This window comes from Oncorhynchus kisutch, linkage group LG10, assembly GCF_002021735.2.
Source record: "Oncorhynchus kisutch isolate 150728-3 linkage group LG10, Okis_V2, whole genome shotgun sequence".
Classification (NCBI taxonomy): domain Eukaryota; kingdom Metazoa; phylum Chordata; class Actinopteri; order Salmoniformes; family Salmonidae; genus Oncorhynchus; species Oncorhynchus kisutch.
In genome coordinates this window covers 38,894,678-38,918,777 of record NC_034183.2, presented here as the reverse complement: position 1 = coordinate 38,918,777, position 24,100 = coordinate 38,894,678, and positions in this window count along the sequence as shown.

Below are 24,100 nucleotides of genomic sequence, written 5' to 3'. Positions count from 1 at the left end.
AAGACAAATATTGCCTTCTGGGAATAGCTGAGTCACATTTTGATGAGCAGGGGGAAATTAAAATACAGTATCTTACCCTCCCCTTCTTTCAGATGTCTATGAACCAAAAACAAACAGAAACAGATATTTCTCTCTGTGATGATCTTTCTGGCCAGCTCAAAAAATGTGTGGATGATGAGTGCAGAAAATGTGTGTGTGCACGGCGCACTTGCGAGTGTGTGTGTGTGTCTGATCCGCGGGGCCTCTGATGTCAATGCAGCCATGAGAGGCTCAAATTAAACCTGGTCGTCGTAATGGGTCATGTGCAAAATCATAAACAGGTGGGGAGAGAGAGACACCTCAGCTGAAGTGTCAGGGGGTCGCTCGCCTCAAGCAGCAGGGAAGGAGGTAACCTTTGCCCCCGCCATTTCACTCTATCCCCTTCTTCCTCCACTCTCAGGGCTCTATTGTCGGCTGGTGTTAAGGCGGCGCTAGTATCAAACACAAGTTAGTTTGCAATTTCACAATGTAAAAACTGGCACACTGGCATTTTCCAGCCCTAACGCCAGGTTTGGCAAGTTACCTGTTTTATATCAGCTCGCTTGCGCTCCGATGGGTGGGTAGGAAATATTTGAGGTGTGTCCTTAAAAACATGATCCAAAGTCATAACTGCAGGAAGAGGTTTGGGGGTGGAAGAAAGAATATTCTAAAGAGTACACTACTTGGCCAAAAGTATGTGGACACCTGCTCATCTAACATCTCATTCCAAATTCATGGGCATGAATATGGAGTTGGTCCCCCCCTTTGCTGCTATAACAGCCTCCACTCTTCTGGGAAGGCTTTCCGCTGGATGTTGGAACATTGTGCAGGGACTTGCTTCCATTCAGCCACAAGAGCATTAGTGAGGTCGGGCACTGATGTTGGGCGATTAGGTCTGGCTCGCAGTCGGCATTCCAATTCATCCTAAATGTGTTCGATGGGGTTGAGGTCAGGGTTCTGTGCAGGTCAGTCAAGTTTTGCCACACCGATCTTGACAAACCATTTCTGTATGGAACTTGCTTTGTGCATGGGGGCATTGTCATGCTGAAACAGGAAAAGTCCTTCCCCAAACTATTGCCACAAATTTGGAAGCACAGAATCATCTAGAATGCCACTGTATGCTGTAGCGTTTGGATTTCCCGTCACAGAAACTAAGGGGCCTAGCCCGAACCATGAAAAACAGCACCAGACGAATATTCCTCTGTCGTGGAAATTCATCACCACGTCGTGGAAATTACCACCAGCTACACTCAAAGTTAATCTTAAATGAATCATCCTTTATTATCAGTGCGCTGGAGAGGTCCCAACCAACTCAATACACCATAGTACATATGTTCAATCAGGAGCTCTGCTGGGGCAGTCCCAGCAGTTGTCTTATGTACTGCTATACACAGACAAGTTATATTTGCAGGATTTAGCATCATTAATTAATCATTGCCATTTTGTTTCATTCATGTGACTGACCAATGCTGGTTCATAACATGTGACAGAACAATACATCATGATGCTTCTTCTCTCTAAGCTGAGACATTGAAACTGAGATATCTTTCATTATCAAAACAAAGGTCTGGGCGTACTGCCAAATTGCAGCGACTGATAGTGAGGATTTGTTCTGTCAGTCACTTGCATGAACACAGAAAACGGTTATTAGAAAAGCACATGAATAGAACACTGAAATGAGTGATTAGAAAAGCACAAACATGAAACATTTCCAGCACAACTCCTCCACCAAACTTTACAGTTGGCACTATGCATTCGGGCAGGTAGCGTTCTCCTGGCATCCGCCAAATCCAGATTAGTCCGCGATTCATCACTCCAAAAAACATGTTCCCCTGCTCCAGAGTCCAATGGCAGCAAGCTATACACCACTCCAGCCAACGCTTGGCATTGCGCATGGTGATCTTAAGCTTGTATGCTGCTGCCCGGTCATGCAAACCCATTTAATGAAGCTGCCGATTTACAGTTCTTGTGCTGACGTTGACTTCATATTTAGAAACACTAAAATGTCTTCGTATTTAATTAAAAACCAAGCATAGACTCCCCACCTCTCAATTAAGGCATTTTCTTGTCTGCCCAATGCAAACGCAAAGTAGTCAAATTTGTCAATAAAAGGGTTTGGCTCCTGAGTACACTTGGGAAAAAAATCTGAATCCACAAATATAAATACAAAGTTTGAGAGGAGTAAAACAGTGAACTGACATTCACTTTTCACCTATGCATTGTAGGCAGGTCCACATTGTTTTAGCCACGCAGGTCTCTTTTTGGACGTGCATAAATCCCCCTCCATGACGTGGGCTACGTGTCCATGCCCATCATGAAACCTTTGGTGAATGCCGGTGAACCTCGTATTTAGAAGTGATCTGTAACCTGTAAAAATGGCTTGTTTTCCGTTTCATTTGTTAAAAACCCAAGCCCTCCCTTAGGCCTACTGTAACGAAGGTTGGGTTCAACTGCGATGCCTGCCTCTTTTTTTTTTTTATCATGGCCGTTTTAGGATATCATTCGATTTTTACATGTATTTATTGTCGTTGTCATTTAAAAACCAAAGATTGCTTGGGTTTCATACATTTTTATTACAACAAAACTTATCAGAATGATTCGCCTTCCTGGCTTTATGGTTTCAAGCATGAACCATGTCGTACGATTATGTTCATAAAACATAGGTCTATTTGGGAGCAGTACAACGATGAGTGGATATTCTCCCCTTTCTCTTTCTCTCTCCAGTTCCCGTGAAACATTTGGATGTGCGCAAAAAACCCTCCATCATGTCTGCGTTGTTTTAACATTATATCCCCACGGGGAGAAATGATGGTGCCTGTAAGTGTGAAATAGCCTATTTAAAACAAGTTAAGTTTTGTTTAGAATTTAATTCACATTTTTCTGTCTTTTTAGGCCTTATCAATAATGAATTGTGCTTATTGACAACGTTTGGCGTGTCCATGCTCAGCCATAATGCAATTTCCAGTAGGTCTAGACCCTATATCAGTGTGAATGCTATTGAAGCCGTGCAATTACGTAGAGCAATGTGGACTGCAAATGGTTTGAAGTTAACGTATTTAGCAAAGATAGGTCTACATTTAGTTATTTTGTTGCTGTAAGCCATTTAACAAACTATAACGGACTAACAATGGAATTGGAGTTGATTCCAAGGCAATACATAAAAGACCGTAAACACATAACTTGAAGAAACCAAATATTTTCACCATAGGGCATGTTCTGATTGGCCAGTGAGGGGCCAAGCCTCAACACACCCACAACTAGTTTAGTCATCAGAACCCACCTCTTTCACGCCAACAAGTGCGCCAATAATTGTGATAGTGAAAATAGCTAAAACATTTTTGGCACACCACTGAACCTATTAGACTAAAGCCTGCACTTAGATTGACCAACGTGTTAGATTTGCTAAAAATAGAGCCCTCCATCATAGCTTTATGGCCATGTTGTAAAGACATTAGTGTGGCTCGGGGGCCTCCAGGATCAAATGCTGCTTTCACACATAGTTTTTCTGGTGAAGGGCAAAGTGATGCTGATGCTCCTCATCCTCCTCCTCCTCTTCCTCCTCGTCCCAGCCTCCTAGACCCCTGATGGAGTATGAACCTTGTAAATGAAGGCTGTAAATCAGCCAGTTGAGCTGACACTATCCATCTGTGTGTGTGGCTAGATGATCCACTTGTATCCCTGAGGCCAATTAGGAGGAGAGCTAGGTGACGTACAGTGCAGTGAATAAGTATTTGCCCCCTTTCTCATTTTCTCTACTTTTGATCTTCAACCAAAACCTAATATTAGATCAAGCGAATCTCAGTGAACAAATAACACAACAATGGCATACTTATTTAATTTATTTTCATAAACAAAGTTACGCAACACCCAATGCCCGTGTGCAAAAAAGTAATTGCCCCCCTACACTCAATAACATGTTGTGCCACCTTTACCTGCAATGACTACAACCAAACGCTTCCTGCAGTTGTTGATCAGCCCACTTTTCCATGTAGAACTGCTGTAACTCAGCGACATTTGTGGGTTTTCAAACATGAACTGCTAGTTTCAAAGTCCTGCCGCAACCTTTCAAGTGGGATTAGGTCTGGATTTCTAACTTGTTGCTTTTTTGTCATTTTCATGTAGACTTGATTGTGTGTTTTGGATCAATGTCTTGCTGCATGATCCAAATACGCTTCAGCTTCAGCTCACAAAGGGATAGCCTTACATTCTCCTGTAGAATTTTCTGATACAGAGCAGAATTCATGGTTCCTTCTATTAAGGCAAGTCGTCCAGTTCCTGAGGCAGCAAAGCATCCCCAAACCATCACACTACCACCACCATGCTTGACCGTTGGTATGAGGTTCTTGCTGTGGAATGCAGTGTTTGGGTTTCGCCAGGCATAATGGGACCCATGTTGTCCAAAAAAGTTGTACTTTTGAATCATCTGTCCATAGAACATTCTTCCAAGAGTCTTGATGATCATCCAGGTGCTTCCAGGTTCTTTTTTTGGCAAACTTGAGTCAACGACACGGGTCCCATTATGTCTGGCGAAATTCAAACACTGCATTCCACAGCAAGAACATCATACCAGCGGTCAAGTATGGTGGTGGTACTGTGATGGTTTGGGGATGCTTTGCTGCCCCAGGACCATGAATGACTTGCCTTCATTCATTTGGTTTCTGTCATTACAGGTAAAAGTGGCACAGACAGTTATTGAGTGTAAGTGGGCAATTATTTTTTTCACACAGGGGAATTGAGTGTTGCATAACTTCAATTAAATAAATCAAATAAGTATCTATTTTTTTTTAGATTTGTAAATTCAGGTTCCCTTTATCTAATATTAGGTTTTGGTTGAAGATTATTTTAACATTCAGTATCAAAAATACGCAAAAACAGAGAAAGTCAGAAAGGGGGCAAATACTTTTCCACAACACTGTATGTGTCTCAGGGTGGAGGGAGACCCTGAGGGTCCTGGGGTCTAGGAAGCCTCCCAAATGGTACCCTATTCCAGATGAGCCTTTGACAAAAGTAGTGCACTAAATAGGGGATAGGGTGCCATTTGAGAAAGAGTACTAGTTTTCTCCTGCCTTCTCCTACCAACCTCCAGCCTCCAACAGAAGACTGGAGGAAAGCACTCAGAGTATCTGTGACTGTCATCAGACTTTCAAATGGTGACCATGGCCTGAGATTGAGCAAGTCAAGGTCTGCTATGAAAGTTTATTATGAGATCAGTAAGATATGTTACGTCAGAGACACTTTACTTGCCTGCTATATAAATAATGTCTGCTATAAGACATTACATGTAATGTAATACATGTATAAATATACAGTATAGGCTACAGCAGAGCCGTATAGAACCATGTACTGTATATCAATTGCTCTGGGCTACAGTAGAAAAAAAAAATTTTTGAATCCTATTTCTCCAGTGAATGCCCCTACGCTGTTCGTGAGTGGTGGCCTGCCCTGAGCCCTGGCTTGAATGGCCTAAGGCAGTGAGACTGTCTCCAGCCCTGGCCTGTGTGATGTGATGGAAGGGCCATATGTGTGTCTGGGACATGAGCGCTAGCTGAGTCATGTCTGAGTGCTGTGGCTGTGGTATTCAGTGACCGTAAAGAAACCTCTCTCGGCTTCCAGGAGGAGTGGAGAAGGATGCCCAGCCAGACAAAGCTACCCACTGGACATAGACGCCAATTCAACGTCTATTCCACATTAGAAACAACGTTGATTCAACCAGTGTGTGCCAAGTGGGTGCAGCCCATAGGAACACAGACTAACTACAGTACAGGCCAAAGAAAAACTGCACAGTGTGTCTGGAACTAGCCTACCCGGGTCCCAGATCTGTTTCTGCGGTCTTGCCAACTCCATTGCTGTCATTTAAGTGTTGGCAAGACAGCACAATGATATCTGTGACCAGGCTAGAACTAGCCTGCTTTCAACCAGGAATGAATCCCTCAACGCTCTCTCCCTCAACACTCTCTCTCTCGTCCATTGCAGTTACATTACTCATTGTCTCTTTCGTCTCGCGTGCTATGAGTAGTATGATCAGCAGACCCCAGAAAGCAACAGCATTCAAACCCAATCACCCAGAGCTGTGAAACGCTCTAGTCTAGCGCTTCCCTGGCCTGCTCTGGCCCACTCCACTGAATTAACAGCCCCTTTCTTGGGCTTGGCGAACCGAACAGACATAAACAACCACTTGTTTCCCTTGATTACTCGTTGTAGGGAAAAGTGGGGGGGGAAAAAAAAATCCCAATTCTGGGAATGGGGACAAGGGGGTACTGAGGGAGTTTTTTCATCTTCATAGCGTGACCAATTTGATGGTCATTCCTTTCTTCTTTTTTTCTCCTTTCGTGTGTGTTGAGGTCATTGGATGGATTGATTGTTTTACTACAGACTTCAGAAATCATTGCCTGGTGTCACGCACCCCTCCGAAATAAAACAGGTCTGCGACACAGAGGGAGCATTCTTCTGCCTCAGTGAGGGGGCTCTCTCATTCTCACACACCCACCCCTCTCCCAAAGTCCCACTCTCTCTGGAGTTATAAGCAGAGCCCTTCACAGAGCTCTATATTTGAGCGTGCGAGCTAGGGTTGAGCGGTATCCAGATTTTCATATCGTCATACTGTCCTTCTCTCATCCCGGTATTACCGGCTTAGTACACAAAGGGGCGCCATAAAACACAAAGAAATCCCATTGGGCATCCATTTCCAGAATGCTAACAAAATTAGCACAAGTAACAGTGAATTTCTATGGAAGCTGCTCGCTAAATATGCTAACGAGCTTAGACGAAAATGAACAAATTGCAAAGACAGGCAATCCGGCTCATAAAGTTATACATAAACTCAGCAACAACAAAAAACGTCCTCTCACTGTCAACTGCGTTTATTTTCAGCAAACTTAACATGTGTAAATATTTGTATGAACATAAGATTCAACAACAGACATAAACTAAACAAGTTCCACAGACATATGACTTACAGAAATGTAATAATATGTCCCTGAACAAAGGGGGGGGGGGGGGGGGGGGGGGTCAAAAGTAACAGTAACAGTCAGTATCTGGGGTGGCCACCAGCTGCATTAAGTACTTCAGTGAATCTCCTCCTCATGGACTGCACCAGAATAGCCAGTTCTTGCTGTGAGATGTTACCCCACTCTTCCACCAAGCCACCTGCAAGTTCCCAGACATTTCTGGGGGGAATGGCCCTAGCCCTCACCCTCCGATCCAACAGGTCCCAGACGTGCTCAATGGGATTGAGATCCGGGCTCTTCGCTGGCCATGGCAGAACACTGACATTCCTGTCTTGCAGGAAATCACGCACAGAACAAGCAGTATGGCTGGTGGCATTGTCATGCTGGAGGGTCAGGACAGGATGAGCCTGCAGGAAGGGTACCACATGAGGGAGGAGGAAATCTTCCCTGTTATGCACAGCATTGAGATTTCCTGCAATGACAACAAGCTCAGTCCGATGATGCTGTGACACACCACCCCAGACCATGACAGACCCTCCACCTCCAAATCGATCCCGCTCCAGAGTGCAGGCCTGTGTAACGCTCATTCCTTTGACGATAAATGCGAATCACCCCTGATGAAACAAAACCGTAACTCATCAATGAAGGGCACTTTTTGCCAGTCCTGTCTGGTCCAGCAACGGTGGGTTTGTGCCCATAGGTGACGTTGTTGCCAGTGATGTCTGGTAAGGACCTGCCTTACAACAGGCCTACGAGCCCTCAGTCCAGCCGCTCTCAGCCTATTGCGGACAGACAGCACTGATGGAGGGATTGTGCGTTCCTGGTGTAACTCGGGCAGTTGTTGTTGCCATCCTGTACCTGTTCCGCAGGTGTGATGTTCGGATGTACCGATCCTGTGCATGTGTTGTTACATGTGGTCTGCCACTGCAAGGACGATCAGCTGTCCGTCCTGTCTCCCTGTAGCGCTGTCTTCAGCATCTCACAGTATGGACATTGCAATTTATTTCCCTGGCCACATCTGCAGTCCTCATGCCTCCTTGCAGCATGCCTAAGGCACGTTCACGCAGATGAGCAGGGACCCTGGCATCTTTCTTTTGGTGTTTTTCAGAGTCAGTAGAAAGGCCTCTTTAGTGTCCTAAGTTCTACTTTTAAACTCAGACAAAACAGAGATGCTTGTTCTAGGTCCCAAGAAATAAAGAGATCTTCTGTTGAATCTGACAATTAATCTTAATGGTTGTACAGTCGTCTCAAATAAAACTGTGAAGGACCTCGGCGTTACTCTGGACCCTGATCTCTCTTTTGAAGAACATATCAAGACCATTTCAAGGACTGCTTTTTTCCATAAATGTAACATTGCAAAAATCAGAGACTTTCTGTCCAAAAATGATGCAGAAAAATTAATCCATGGTTTTGTCACTTCTAGGTTAGACTACTGCAATGCTCTACTTTCCGGCTACCCGGATAAAGCACAAAATACACTTCAGTTAGTGCTAAATACGGCTGCTAGAATCCTGACTAGAACGCAAAGAATTTATCATATTACTCCAGTGCTAGCCTCCCTACACTGGCTTCCTGTCAAAGCAAGGGCTGATTTCAAGGTTTTACTGCTAACCTACAAAGCATTACATGGGCTTGCTCCTAACTATCGCTCTGATTTGGTCCTGCCGTACATACCTACACGTACGCTACGGTCACAAGACGCAGGCCTCCTAATTGTCCCTAGAATTTCTAAGCAAACAGCTGGAGGCAGGGCTTTCTCCTATAGAGCTCCAGTTTTATGGAACGGTCTGCCTACCCATGTCAGAGACGCAAACTCAGGCTCAACCTTTAAGTCCTTACTGAAGACTCATCTCTTCAGTGGGTCATATGATTGAGTGTAGTCTGGCCCAGGAGTGGGAAGGTGAACGGAAAGGCTCTGGAGCAACGAACCGCCCTTGCTGTCTCTGCCTGGCCGGTTCCCCTCTTTCCACTGGGATTCTCTGCCTCTAACCCTATTACAGGGGCTGAGTCACTGGCTTACTGGGGCTCTCTCATACCGTCCCTGGAGGGGGTGCGTCACCTGAGTGGGTTGATTCACTGATGTGGTCATCCCCCCCCCCCCTTGGGTTGTGCCGTGGCGGAGATCTTTGTGGGCTATACTCAGCCTTGTCTCAGGATGGTAAGTTGGTGGTTGAAGATATCCATCTAGTGGTGTGGGGGCTATGCTTTGGCAAAGTGGGTGGGGTTATATCCTTCCTGTTTGGCCCTGTCCGGGGGTGTCCTCGGATGGGGCCACAGTGTCTCCTGACCCCTCCTGTCTCAGCCTCCAGTATTTATGCTGCAGTAGTTTATGTGTCGGGGGGCTAGGGTCAGTTTGTTATATCTGGAGTACTTCTCCTGTCCTATTCGGTGTCCTGTGTGAATTTAAGCGTGCTCTCTCTAATTCTCTCTTTCTCTCTCTCGGAGGACCTGAGCCCTAGGACCATGCCTCAGGACTACCTGACATGATGACTCCTTGCTGTCCTCAGTCCACCTGGCCGTGCTGCTGCTCCAGTTTCAACTGTTCTGCCTTATTATTATTTGACCATGCTGGTCATTTATGAACATTTGAACATCTTGGCCATGTTCTGTTATAATCTCCACCCGGCACAGCCAGAAGAGGACTGGCCACCCCACATAGCCTGGTTCCTCTCTAGGTTTCTTCCTAGGTTTTGGCCTTTCTAGGGAGTGTTTCCTAGCCACCGTGCTTCTACACCTGCATTGCTTGCTGTTTGGGGTTTTAGGCTGAGTTTCTGTACAGCACTTTGAGATATCAGCTGATGTACGAAGGGCTATATAAATTGATTGGATTTGATTTGATTTAAACCCTTTACAATGAAAATCTGTAAAGTTATTTGGATTTTATACCGCCCAAGCCTAGTGCGAACACACACACACACACACACACACACACACACACACACACACACACACACACACACACACTCCCCCCTCTGCAGAGCATCTGTTGCTGCTGTTGTGTTCCAGGCCGTTAAGATTAAGTTATGTTTGATTTTTCAGTGTCTGGTTGGCTCCTTTTCTGTGAATGACGCACAGCAGAATAACACTGAATAACTGTAACAATACCCCTCCAATCCTCCACTTCCTAAGCATCTGCTGTTTAGGGTGGGGGATTGGGGACTTGGTCTATAACTCCAACCACTTGAGTTCTCCTGTGAAATAAAAACAGATAGCATATCCACAGAGAGAGTGAGGAACCGGGGGAGTACAGTTCAGTGGAGCTGTCAGAAGACAGATGGGAGAAAACAGGAGAAAGCAAGGGGAGGCAAGAGAAAGCAGGGGAGACAGGGGCAGGAGAAAGCAGGGGGACAGAGGGAGGCAGGAGAAAGCAGGGGGATAGAGGGAGGCAGGAGAAAGCAGGGGGACAGAGGGAGGCAGGAGAAATCAGGGGGACAGAGGGAGGCAGGAGAAAGCAGGGGGACAGAGGGAGGCAGGAGAAAGCAGGGGGAGACAGGGGCAGGAGAAAGCAGGGGGACAGAGGGAGGCAGGAGAAAGCAGGGGGACCGAGGGAGGCAGGAGAAAGCAGGGGGAGACAGGGGCAGGAGAAGGCAGGGGGACAGAGGGAGGCAGGAGAAAGCAGGGGGACAGAGGGAGGCAGGAGAAAGCAGGGGGACAGAGGGAGGCAGGAGAAAGCAGGGGGACAGAGGGAGGCAGGAGAAAGCAGGGGGAGACAGGGGCAGGAGAAAGCAGGGGGACAGAGGGAGGCAGGAGAAAGCAGGGGGACAGAGGGAGGCAGGAGAAAGCAGGGGGACAGAGGGAGGCTGGAGAAAGCAGGGGAGACAGGGGCAGGAGAAAGCAGGGGGACAGAGGGAGGCAGGAGAAAGCAGGGGGACAGAGGGAGGCAGGAGAAAGCAGGGGGAGACAGGGGCAGGAGAAAGCAGGGGGACAGAGGGAGGCAGGAGAAAGCAGGGGGAGACAGGGGCAGTAGAAAGCAGGGGGACAGAGGGAGGCAGGAGAAAGCAGGGGGAGACAGGGGCAGGAGAAAGCAGGGGGAAAGAGGGAGGCAGGAGAAAGCAGGGGGACAGAGGGAGGCAGGAGAAAGCAGGGGGACAGAGGGAGGCAGGAGAAAGCAGGGGGAGACAGGGGCAGGAGAAAGCAGGGGGAAAGAGGGAGGCAGGAGAAAGCAGGGGGACAGAGGGAGGCAGGAGAAAGCAGGGGGAGACAGGGGCAGGAGAAAGCAGGGGGACAGAGGGATGCAGGAGAAAGCAGGGGGACAGAGGGAGGCAGGAGAAAGCAGGGGGACAGAGGGAGGCAGGAGAAAGCAGGGGAGACAGGGGCAGGAGAAAGCAGGGGGACAGAGGGATGCAGGAGAAAGCAGGGGGACAGAGGGAGGCAGGAGAAAGCAAGGGGACAGAGGGATGCAGGAGAAAGCAGGGGGACAGAGGGAGGCAGGAGAAAGCAGGGGGAGACAGGGGCAGGAGAAAGCAGGGGGACAGAGGGAGGCAGGAAAAAGCAGGGGGAGACAGGGGCAGGAGAAAGCAGGGGGACAGAGGGAGGCAGGAAAAAGCAGGGGGACAGAGGGAGGCAGGAAAAAGCAGGGGGAGACAGGGGCAGGAGAAAGCAGGGGGAGACAGGGGCAGGAGAAAGCAGGGGGACAGAGGGAGGCAGGAGAAAGCAGGGGGACAGAGGGAGGCAGGAGAAAGCAGGGGGAGACAGGGGCAGGAGAAAGCAGGGGGACGGAGGGAGGCAGGAGAAAGCAGGGGGACAGAGGGAGGCAGGAGAAAGCAGGGGGACAGAGGGAGGCAGGAGAAAGCAGGGGAGACAGGGGCAGGAGAAAGCAGGGGGACAGAGGGATGCAGGAGAAAGCAGGGGGACAGAGGGAGGCAGGAGAAAGCAGGGGGACAGAGGGATGCAGGAGAAAGCAGGGGGACAGAGGGAGGCAGGAGAAAGCAGGGGGAGACAGGGGCAGGAGAAAGCAGGGGGACAGAGGGAGGCAGGAAAAAGCAGGGGGAGACAGGGGCAGGAGAAAGCAGGGGGACAGAGGGAGGCAGGAAAAAGCAGGGGGACAGAGGGAGGCAGGAAAAAGCAGGGGGAGACAGGGGCAGGAGAAAGCAGGGGGACAGAGGGAGGCAGGAGAAAGCAGGGGGAGACAGGGGCAGGAGAAAGCAGGGGGACGGAGGGAGGCAGGAGAAAGCAGGGGGACAGAGGGAGGCAGGAGAAAGCAGGGGGACAGAGGGAGGCAGGAGAAAGCAGGGGGACAGAGGGAGGCAGGAGAAAGCAGGGGAGACAGGGGCAGGAGAAAGCAGGGGGACAGAGGGATGCAGGAGAAAGCAGGGGGACAGAGGGAGGCAGGAGAAAGCAGGGGGACAGAGGGATGCAGGAGAAAGCAGGGGGACAGAGGGAGGCAGGAGAAAGCAGGGGGACAGAGGGAGGCAGGAGAAAGCAGGGGAGACAGGGGCAGGAGAAAGCAGGGGGACAGAGGGATGCAGGAGAAAGCAGGGGGACAGAGGGAGGCAGGAGAAAGCAGGGGGACAGAGGGATGCAGGAGAAAGCAGGGGGACAGAGGGAGGCAGGAGAAAGCAGGGGGAGACAGGGGCAGGAGAAAGCAGGGGGACAGAGGGAGGCAGGAAAAAGCAGGGGGAGACAGGGGCAGGAGAAAGCAGGGGGACAGAGGGAGGCAGGAAAAAGCAGGGGGACAGAGGGAGGCAGGAAAAGCAGGGGGAGACAGGGGCAGGAGAAAGCAGGGGGAGACAGGGGCAGGAGAAAGCAGGGGGACAGAGGGAGGCAGGAGAAAGCAGGGGGACAGAGGGAGGCAGGAGAAAGCAGGGGGAGACAGGGGCAGGAGAAAGCAGGGGGACGGAGGGAGGCAGGAGAAAGCAGGGGGACAGAGGGAGGCAGGAGAAAGCAGGGGGACAGAGGGAGGCAGGAGAAAGCAGGGGAGACAGGGGCAGGAGAAAGCAGGGGGACAGAGGGATGCAGGAGAAAGCAGGGGGACAGAGGGAGGCAGGAGAAAGCAGGGGGACAGAGGGATGCAGGAGAAAGCAGGGGGACAGAGGGAGGCAGGAGAAAGCAGGGGGAGACAGGGGCAGGAGAAAGCAGGGGGACAGAGGGAGGCAGGAAAAAGCAGGGGGAGACAGGGGCAGGAGAAAGCAGGGGGACAGAGGGAGGCAGGAAAAAGCAGGGGGACAGAGGGAGGCAGGAAAAAGCAGGGGGAGACAGGGGCAGGAGAAAGCAGGGGGACAGAGGGAGGCAGGAGAAAGCAGGGGGAGACAGGGGCAGGAGAAAGCAGGGGGACGGAGGGAGGCAGGAGAAAGCAGGGGGACAGAGGGAGGCAGGAGAAAGCAGGGGGACAGAGGGAGGCAGGAGAAAGCAGGGGACAGAGGGAGGCAGGAGAAAGCAGGGGAGACAGGGGCAGGAGAAAGCAGGGGGACAGAGGGATGCAGGAGAAAGCAGGGGGACAGAGGGAGGCAGGAGAAAGCAGGGGGACAGAGGGATGCAGGAGAAAGCAGGGGGACAGAGGGAGGCAGGAGAAAGCAGGGGGAGACAGGGGCAGGAGAAAGCAGGGGGACAGAGGGAGGCAGGAAAAAGCAGGGGGAGACAGGGGCAGGAGAAAGCAGGGGGACAGAGGGAGGCAGGAAAAAGCAGGGGGACAGAGGGAGGCAGGAAAAAGCAGGGGGAGACAGGGGCAGGAGAAAGCAGGGGGAGACAGGGGCAGGAGAAAGCAGGGGGACAGAGGGAGGCAGGAGAAAGCAGGGGGACAGAGGGAGGCAGGAGAAAGCAGGGGGAGACAGGGGCAGGAGAAAGCAGGGGGACGGAGGGAGGCAGGAGAAAGCAGGGGGACAGAGGGAGGCAGGAGAAAGCAGGGGGAGACAGGGGCAGGAGAAAGCAGGGGGACAGAGGGAGGCAGGAGAAAGCAGGGGGACAGAGGGAGGCACAAGAAAGCAGGGGGACAGAGGGAGGCACAAGAAAGCAAGGGGAATGGGGAAGGCGGGAAAAAGATGGGGAAAGGGAGAGGCAGGAGGAAGCAGGGGGAGACAGAGGCAGGAGGAAGCAGGGGGAGACAGAGGCAGGAGGAAGCAGGGGGAGACAGAGGCAGGAGAAAGCAGGGGGAGACACTGAGAACAGAGAGTGAGGAGAGGAAGCAACATTAGCACAAACAAAAGTTAGCCTCACTCCCGACGTCTTTCCCTCTCACTGCAGTGTTTCTGTTCTGAAGCAAGGAGAAGGGTATAAACCAGCTAAACACTGGAACTTTCCCTCTGCAACAGAGATCACATCTACAGGTGTGTTCAGAAGATACAGTGGAAGTCAGAGGTTTACATACACTTAGGTTGGAGTCATTAAAACTCGTTTTTCAACCACTCCACATATTCTTGTTAACAAACTACAGTTTTGGCAAGTCGGTTAGGACATCTACCTTCAAACTCAGTGCCTCTTTGCTTGACATCATTGGCAAATCAAAAGAAATCAGCCAAGACCTCAGAAAAAAATCTTGTAAACCTCCACAAGTCTGGTTCATCCTTGGGAGCAATTTAAAAACGGCTGAAAGTAACACGTTCATCTGTACAAACAATAGTACGCAAGTATAAACACCATGGGACCACGCAGCCGTCATACAGCTCAGGAAGGAGACGCGTTCTGTCTCCAAGAGATGAACGTACTTAGGTGCGAAAAGTGCTAATCAATCCCAGAACAACAGCAAAGGACCTTGTGAAGATGCTGGAGAAAACAGGTACAAAAGTATCTATATCCACCATAAAACTAGTCTTATATAGACATAAACTGAAAGGCTGCTCAGCAAGGAAACCACTGCTCCAAAACCGCCATAAAAAAGCCAGACTACAGTTTGCAACTGCACATAAGGACAAATATTGTACTTTTTGAAGAAATGTCCTCTGGTCTGATGAAAGAAAAATAGAACTGTTTGGCCATAATGACCATCGTTATGTTTGGAGGAAAAAGGGGGAGGCTTGCAAGCCGAAGAACATCATTTCAACCACAAAGCATCATGTTGTGGGGGTGCTTTGCTGCAAGAGGGACTGGTGCACTTCACAAAATAGATAGCATCATGAGGAAAGAACATTATGTGGATATATTGAAGCAACAAGACATCAGTCAGCAAGTTAAAGCTTGGTCGCAAATGGCTCTTCCAAATGGACAATGACCCCAAGCATATTTCCAAAGTTGTGGCAAAATGACTTAAGGACAACCAAGTCAAGGTATTGGGGTGGTCATCCCAAAGCCCTGACCTCAATCCCATAGAAAATGTGTGGGCAGAACTGAAAAAGCATGTGCGAGCAGGGAGGCCTACAAACCTGACTCAGTTACACCAGCTCTGTCACGAGGAATGGGCCAAAATTCACCCAACTCATTGTGGGAAGCTTGTGGAAGGCTCCCCGAAACGATTGACCCAAGATAAACAATTTAAAGGCAATGCTACCAAATACTAATTGAGTGTATGTAAACTTCTGACCCACTGGGAATAAATCTCTCTACTATTATTCTGACATTTCACATTCTTAAAATTAAGTGGTGATCCTAACTGACCTAGGACAAGGACTTTTTACTATGATTAAATGTCAGTAGTTGTGAAAAACTGAGTTGACATGTATTTGGCTAAGGTGTATGTAAACTTCCGACTTCAACTGTAACTGCTGTGTGACCAACAGGATCTGCTCATATCACCTGATCAGTGGAGGCTGCTGAGGGAAGGACGGCTCATAATCATTGCTTCAATGGAGGCAATGGAATGGTATCAACCACATGTTTGATACCATGCCATTGACTCCATTCCAGCCATTATTATGAGCCGTCCTCCCCTCAGTAGCCTCCAATGCAACTGATGTCTCATCTCCTCCTCGCCAGTCGATAGGTGTGTGTGTGTATGAGAGAGAGTGTACAGAGAGTGTACAGAATTTTGGGTTCAGTGTGTACTGTATCATAGCTCTGCCTAGGCCCTGTCATGGCAGAGGCGTTGGCATGACAACAGCACCAGAGGCAGGCTGAGCCATTACGATTTGTCAGTTTTATGCATTATAATACTCATAGTATTTTTGCCAAGTGGCGTGCATATGAACTCAAGATAGTGCATTTTGATTGTTACAGAGCAGACATCATCATGCCCCGTTTATACAAACATAAAACAACAGGGGTCTAGCCCCTCTTGAGGTTCTTGAGAGACCAGCCTGGGAAGTGAGAGAAGGGAAGAAGTACATTTGAGCAGCAGCAGGAGATGAAAAAACACGACTGAATGATAACCCAAGAAGACTCGAGGCTGTAATTGCCGACAAAGGTGCTTCAACAAAGTACTAAGTAAACGGTCTGAAAACTTATGTAAATAACCTATTTCTGTTTTCAAATTGCAACCATTTCTAAAAACTTGTTTTCGCTTTGTGATGATGGGGTATTGCGTGTAGATTTATGAGGGGAGAAATGATTTAATCCATTTTAGAATAAGGCTAACATAACAAAATGTGGAAAAGGTGAAGGGGTCTGAATACTTTCCGAAAGCACTGTATCCATAATAATCTAATCATGTAGACTAACCTACATGGGATGGAAACATTCAGTACATGAAAACTTAAGCGAAAAAGGCAGCTTCATTAAATAGTGCCGGCAAAACACCATTCTCAACGTCAACAGTGAAGAGGCGACTCCGGGACACTGGCCTTCTAGGCAGAGTTGCAAAGAAAAAGCCATATCTCAGACTGGCCAATAAAAATAACAGATTAAGCTGGGTAAAAGAACACAGACACTGGACAGAGGAACTCTGCCAAGAAGGCCAGAATCCCATAGTCGCCTCTTCACTGTTGACATTGAGACTGGTGCTTTGAGGGTACTATTTAAAGAAGCTGCCAGTTGAGGACTTCTCAAACTAGGCACTCTAATGTACTTGTCCTCTTGCTCAGTTGTGCACCAGGGCCTCCCACTCGTTCTATTCTGGTTAGAGCCATTTTGTGCTGTTCTGTGAAGGGAGTAGTACACAGCAATGTACGAGATCTTCAGGTTCTTGGCAATTTCACGCATAGAGTAGCCTTCATTTCTCAGAATAAGAATAGACTGATGAGTTTCAGAAGAAAGTTATTTGTTTCTGGCCATTTTGAGCCTGTAATCTAACCCACAAATGCTGATGCTCCAGATACTCAACTAGTCTAAAGAAGGCCAGTTTTATTGCTTCTTTAATCAGAACAACAGTTTTCAGCTGTGCTAACATAATTGCAAAAGGGTTGTCTATTAGCCTTTTAAAATGATAAACTTGGATTAACTAACATAACGTGCCATTGGAACACAGGAGTGACGATTGCTGATAATGGGCCTCTGTACGCCTATGTAGATTTTCCATAAAAAATCTGCAGTTTCCAGCTACAATAGTCATTTACAACATTAACAATGTATTTCTGATCAATTTGATGTTATTTTAAATGGACCAAAAAATTGTATTTGCTTTTGTCACGATTGTCGTAGGGAGTAGACCAAAGCGCAGCGTGGTGTGAATCCATTATTTTATTGAATGATGAAAAACACAAAGAACACTGAAACAAAAACAACAAAATGAATGTGACGCTATGATAACGAGTGCTGACACAGGCAACTACACATAGACAATAACCCACGAAATACCCAAAGAAGATGGCTGCCTAAATAAGGTTCCCAATCAGAGACAACGATAAACACCTGCCTCTAATTGAGAACCAATCTGGGCAACCATAGACCAACATAAACACCTAGATGAAAACAACCCCATAAATCTACAAAATCCCCTAGACAGTGCGACCCTAGAATGAGGCATAAACACACATATCACCCATGTCACACCCTGACCTAACCAAAATAATAAAGAAAACAAAGAATACTAAGGTCAGGGCGTGACATCTTTCAAAAACAAAGACATTTGTAAGTGACCCCAAACATTTGAACGGTAGGGTATGGTTCATAAATTACAGACAATTTACTCTGAGAATTTAGCATGATTAGAGTGAATGTCATTACTGCCATGGACAGAACAGCACAAACTTCAAACGTCAACTGACAAGCTAGCTAGTGACTGCAGGTTTGTGTGATATCACGGTCATTTTCTAAATTAAAACTGTGGAATACAAAACTAAATCTAGCATATATGAAATATATTTATATATACAGTGTCTTCGGAAAGCATTCAGACTCATAGACTTTTTCCACATTTTGTTAGGCTTATTCCAAAATGTATAAAAACAATAAAAAATCCTCATCAATCTACACACAATACCCTATAATGACAAAGACCCCCTCTCACCCACAGAGGTGGGAGGAGGGAACTGATGGGGGTTATCAACTCACGCCCTGTTGTAAATCAAGTACAGAACATTCAGCTCTCCTTCTCCAATGTTCACCAGAGGAATGTCTTTTGTTTCAACAGACTTTTCCAGCCGCAACTCTAACATGTTCTAAAGCGAATACTGGAATAATATTTCTAACATAGAACGTGTGGAATGGTCAGAGGTGAACTAAAGAACACTAATGTGTTTTGTAATCCGTGATTGTCTGTAGACCCTGCCAAATACGTCTCGTGTTTGAGCCATTGAATTGCGACTACCTTGTCTCTATGCTGACACTTTGCTTGTTTGATTGCCTTGCGGAAGGAATAACTACACTCTTTGTATTCGGTCATGTTTCCAGTCGCCTTGCTATGATTAAATGCTGTGGTTCGCACTTTCAGTTTTGTGCGAATGCTGCCACCAATCCACGGTTTCTGGTTAGGAAAGGTTTTAATAGTCACAGTGGGTACAACATCTCCAATGGACTTCCTAATAAACTCACTCACCGAGTCAGCAAATACGTGGATGTTATTGTCTGAGGCTACCCGGAAAATATCCCAGTCCATTTGATCGAAGCAATCTTGAAGCATGGAATCCGATTGGTCAGACCAACTTTGGATAGACCTAATCACGGGCGCTTCCTGTTTTAGTTTCTGCCTATAGGAGGGGAGCAACAAGGTGTCATTGTCAGATTTGCCAAAACGAGGGCGGGGGAGGGCAGTGTTTGCGTCGAGGAAGTTAGAGCAGTGGTCCAGTGTTTTGCTTGAGCAGGTACTACAATCACTGTGCTAGTAGAATTTAGGTAGCCTTGTTCTCAAATTAGCTTTCTTAAAATCGCCAGCTACAATAAATGCAGCCTCAGGATATATGGTTTCCAGTTTACATAGAGTCCAGTGAAGTTCTTTCAGGGCCGTAGAAGTATATACACGGCTGTGACTATAATCGAGGAGAATTATCTTGGTAGATAATGCGGTCTGCATTTAATTGTAAGGAATTCTAGGTCAGGTGAACAAAAGAACTTGAGTTCCTATATGTTGTTATGATTACACCATGAGTCGTTAATCATGAAGCATAGAACCCCGCCCTTCTTCTTACCAGAGAAATGTTAGTTTCTGTCAGTGCGATGCATGAAGAAAACTGGTGGCTGTTACGACTCTGACAACATATCCCGAGTGAGTCATGTTTCCATGAAACAGATTATGTTACAATCTCTGATGTCTTTCTGGAAGGCAACTCGTGCCCTAATTTCGTCCACCTTGTTGTCTAGAGATTAGACATTGGCGAGTAATAAGCTCAGAAGCGGTGGATGGTGTGCGACCAGGAGACCGCTCCGTCTGCCTCTGCTGCGGCGCCGACGTTGTTTTGGGTCGGCCTCTGGGATTAGATCCAATGTCCAGAGTGGAGGTCCGAACAAAGGATCCGCTTAGGGAAAGTCGTATTCCTGGTCATAATGTTGGTAAGTTGACGTCGCTCTTATATCCAATAGTTCTTCCCGACTGTATGTAATAACACTTACGATTTTCTGGGATAACAATGTAAGGAATAATCAATAAAAAACAAATTACTGCAGTGGTTTCCTAAGGACTTGAAGCGAGGCAACCTTCTCTGTCGGGCCATCTGTCTGCGCCATCTTGCATTTAACTTCTTCCATTTAAGAATGATGGAGGCCATTGTGTTCTTGGGGACCTTCAATGCTGCAGACATTTTTTTGTACCCATCCTCAGATCTGTGCCTCATCACAATCCTGTTTCGGAGCGCTACGGACAATTCCTTCAACCTCATGGCTTGGTTTTTGCTCTGATATACACTGTCAACTGTGGGACCTTAATGTAGAAAAGTGAGTGCCTTTCCAAATCATGTCCAATCAATTGAATTTACCACAGGTGGACTCCAATCAAGTTGTAGAAACATCTCAAGGATGAACATTGGAAATAGGATGCACCGGAGCTCAATTTCGAGTTTCATAGTAAAGGGTCTTAATACCTATGTAAATAAGGTATCTGTTTTTTTTTCTCTAAAAACCTTTTTTCTCTTTGTGACTATGGGGTTTTGTGTGTAGATTGCTGAGGATGTTTTATTTTTTGAATAAGGCTGTAACGTAACAAAATGTGGAAAAAGTCAATACTTTACGAAGGCACTGTACAGACAGACAGACAGACAGACAGACAGACAGACAGACAGACAGACAGACAGACAGACAGACACCTTAGCCAAATACATTTAAACTCAGTTTTTCAAAACTCCTGACATTTAATCCTTGTAAAAAATCCCCTGTCTTAGGTCAGTTAGGATCACCACTTTATTTTAAGAATGTGAAATGTCAGAATAATAGTAGACAGAATGATTTATTTCAGCTTTTATTTCTTTCATCACATTCCCAGTGGGTCATAAGTTTACATACACTCAATTAGTATTTGGTAGCATTGCCGTTAAATTGTTTAACTTGGGTCAAACATTTAGGGTAGCCTTCCACAAGCATCCCTCAATAAGTTTGGTGAATTTTGGCCCATTCCTCCTGACAGAGCTGGTGTAACTGAGTCAGGTTTGTAGGCCTCCCTGCTCAGTTCTGCCCACAAATGTTCTATGGGATTGGGGTCAAGGCTTTGTGATGGCCACTCCAATACCTTGACATGGTTGTCCTTAAGCCATTTTGCTACAACTTTGGAAATATGCTTGGGGTCATTGTCCATTTGGAAGACCCATTTGCGACCAAGCTTTAACTTCCAGACTGATGTCTTGAGATGTTGCTTCAATATATCCACATAATTCTCCTCCCTCGTGATGCCATCTATTTTGTAAAGTGCACCAGTCTCTCCTGCAGCAAAGAACCCCCACAACATGATGCTGCCACACCTGTGCTTCACGGTTGGGATGGTGTTCTTCGGCTTGCAAGCCTCCCCCTTTTCCTCCAAACATAATGATGGTCATTATGGCCAAACAGTTCTATTTTTGTTTCATCAGACCAGAGGACATTTCTCCATGTGCAGTTGCAAACCGTAGTCTGGCTTTTTTTTATGGCGGTTTTGGATCAGTAGCTTCTTCCTTATATAGGACTTGTTTTACTGTGGGTATAGATACTTTTGTACCTGTTTCCTCCAGCATCTTCACAAGGTCATTTTCTGTTGTTCTGGGATTGATTTGCACTTTTCGCACCTAAATACGTTCATCTCTAGGAGACAGAACGCATCTCCTTCCTGAGCGGTATGACAGCTGTGTGGTCCCATGGTGTTTATTCTTGCTTACTATTGTTTGTACAGATGAACGTGGTACCTTCAGGCATTTGGAAATTGTTCCCAAGGATGATTTCTGAGGTCTTGGCTGATTTATTTTGATTTTCCCATGATGTCAAGCAAAGAGGCACTGAGTTTGAAGGTAGGCCTTGAAATACATCCACAGGTACACTTCCAATTGACTCAAATGATGTCAATAAGCCTATCAGAAGCTTCAAAAGCTATGACATTATTTTCTGGAATTTTCCAAGCTGTTTAAAGGCACAGTCAACAGTGTGTCTAAACTTCTGACCCACTGGGATTGTGATTAGAGGTCGACTGATTATGATTTTTCAACGCCGATACCGATTCCGATTATTGGACGGCCAAAAAAAGCCGATACCGATTAATCGGCCAATTTTTATTTATTCATTTGTTATAATGACAATTAAGAGCAATACTGAATGAACACTTATTTTAACTTAATATAATACATCAATCAAATCAATTTAGCCTCAAATAAATTATGAAACATGTTCAATTTTGTTTAAATAATGCAAAAACAAAGTGTTGGATAAGAAAGTAAAAGTGCAATATGTGCCATGTAAAAAAGCTAACGTTTAGGTTCCTTGCTCAGAACATGAGAACATATGAAAGCTGGTCGTTCCTTTTAACATGAGTCTTCAATATTCCCAGGTAAGAAGTTTTAGGTTGAGGTTATTTTAGGAATTATAGGACTATTTCTCTCTGTACCATTTGTATTTCATATACCTTTGAGTATTGGATGTTCTTATAGGCACTTTAGTATTGCCAGTGTAACAGTATAGCTTCAGTCCCTCTCCTCGCCCCTACCTGGGCTCGAACCAGGAACACATCGACAACAGCCACCCTCGAATCATCGTTACCCATCGCTCCACAAAACCCGCAGCCCTTGCAGAGCAAGGGGAACAACCACTCCAAGTCTTAGAGAGAGTGACGTTTGAAACGCTATTAGCGCGCACCCCGCTAACTAACTAGCCATTTCACATCGGTTACACCAGCCTAATCTCGGGAGTTGATAGGCTTGAAGTCATAAACAGCGCAATGCTTGAAGCATTGCGACGAGCTGCTGGCAAACGCACGAAAGTGCTGTTTGAATGAATGCTTGCGAGCCTGCTGTTGCCTACCACCACTCAGTCAGACTGCTCTATCAAATATCAAATCATAGACTTAATTATAACATAATAACACACAGAAATACGAGCCTTAGTTCATTAATATGGTCAAATCTGGAAACTATAATTTCGAAAATAAACCGTTCCATATTATCTCTAACGGGTGGCATCCATAAGTCTATATATTCTTGTTACATTGCACAACCTTCAATGTTATGTCATTATTACTTACAATTCTGGCAAATTAGTTCGCAACGAGCCAGGTGGCCCAAACTGTTGCATATACCCTGACTTTGCATTCAATGAACGCAAGAGTAGTGACACAATTTCCCTAGTTTAATATCACCTGCTAACATGAATTTCTTTTAACTAAATATGCAGGTTTAAAAATATATACTTCTGTGTATTGATTTTAAGAAAGGCATTGATGTTTACAGTTAGGTACATTCGTGCAACGATTATGTTTTTCGCAAATGCTCTTTTGTTAAAACCTGTTATGGCTAGACATTCCGCTAGCGGAACCCCTCGACAACATCTGGTGAAATGGCAGAGCGCCAAATTCAAATTACAAAGGTAATTACTATAAATATTAAACTTTCATGAAATCACACATGCAATACACCAAATTAAAGCTACACTTGTTGTTAATACACTTGTTGTTAATCCAGCCAACGTGTCAGATTTCAAAAAGGCTTTACGGCAAAAGCAAACCATGCGATTATCTGAGGACAGCACCCCATCAAACAAACACAGACAATCATATTTCATCCCGCCAGGTGCGACACAAAACTCAGAAATAACGATATAATTCATGCCTTACCTTTGAAGAACTTATTTTGTTGGCACTCCAAAATGTCCCATAAACATCAGAAACGGTCCTTTTGTTCAATAAATTCCGTCGTTATATCTCCAAAATGTCAATTTATTTGGCGCGTTTGATCCAGAAAAACACAGTTTCCAACTCACGCAACATGACTACAAAATATCTAATAAGTTAAACATTTAAGACGGTATAAAATGTGTTCAATTCTGGAAGAAAACAAAGTGGGGCGAGCTTTCAGTTCGCGCGCCCCAACCACAACAGTACACTAGACTGGACCCTAGTTCTGAACAGCCCCACAAAGTAGATGTCCTAACCGACTTGCCAAAACTATAGTTTGTTAACAAGAAATTTGTGGAGTGGTTGAAAAACAAGTTTTAATGTCTCCAACCTAAGTGTATGTAAACATCTAACTTCAACTGTATATACATACATACAGTACCAGTCAAACGTTAGGACACACCTACTCACTCATTTTCTTTATTTGTATTATTTTCTACATTGTAGAATAATAGTGAAGACATCAATACTATGAAATAACACATATGGAATCATGTAGTAACCAAAAAAGTGTTAAACAAATCAAAATATATTTGAGATTCTTCAAAGTAGCCACTCATAGCCTTGATGACAGCTTTGCACACGCTTGGCATTCTCTCAACCAGCTTCTCATGGAATG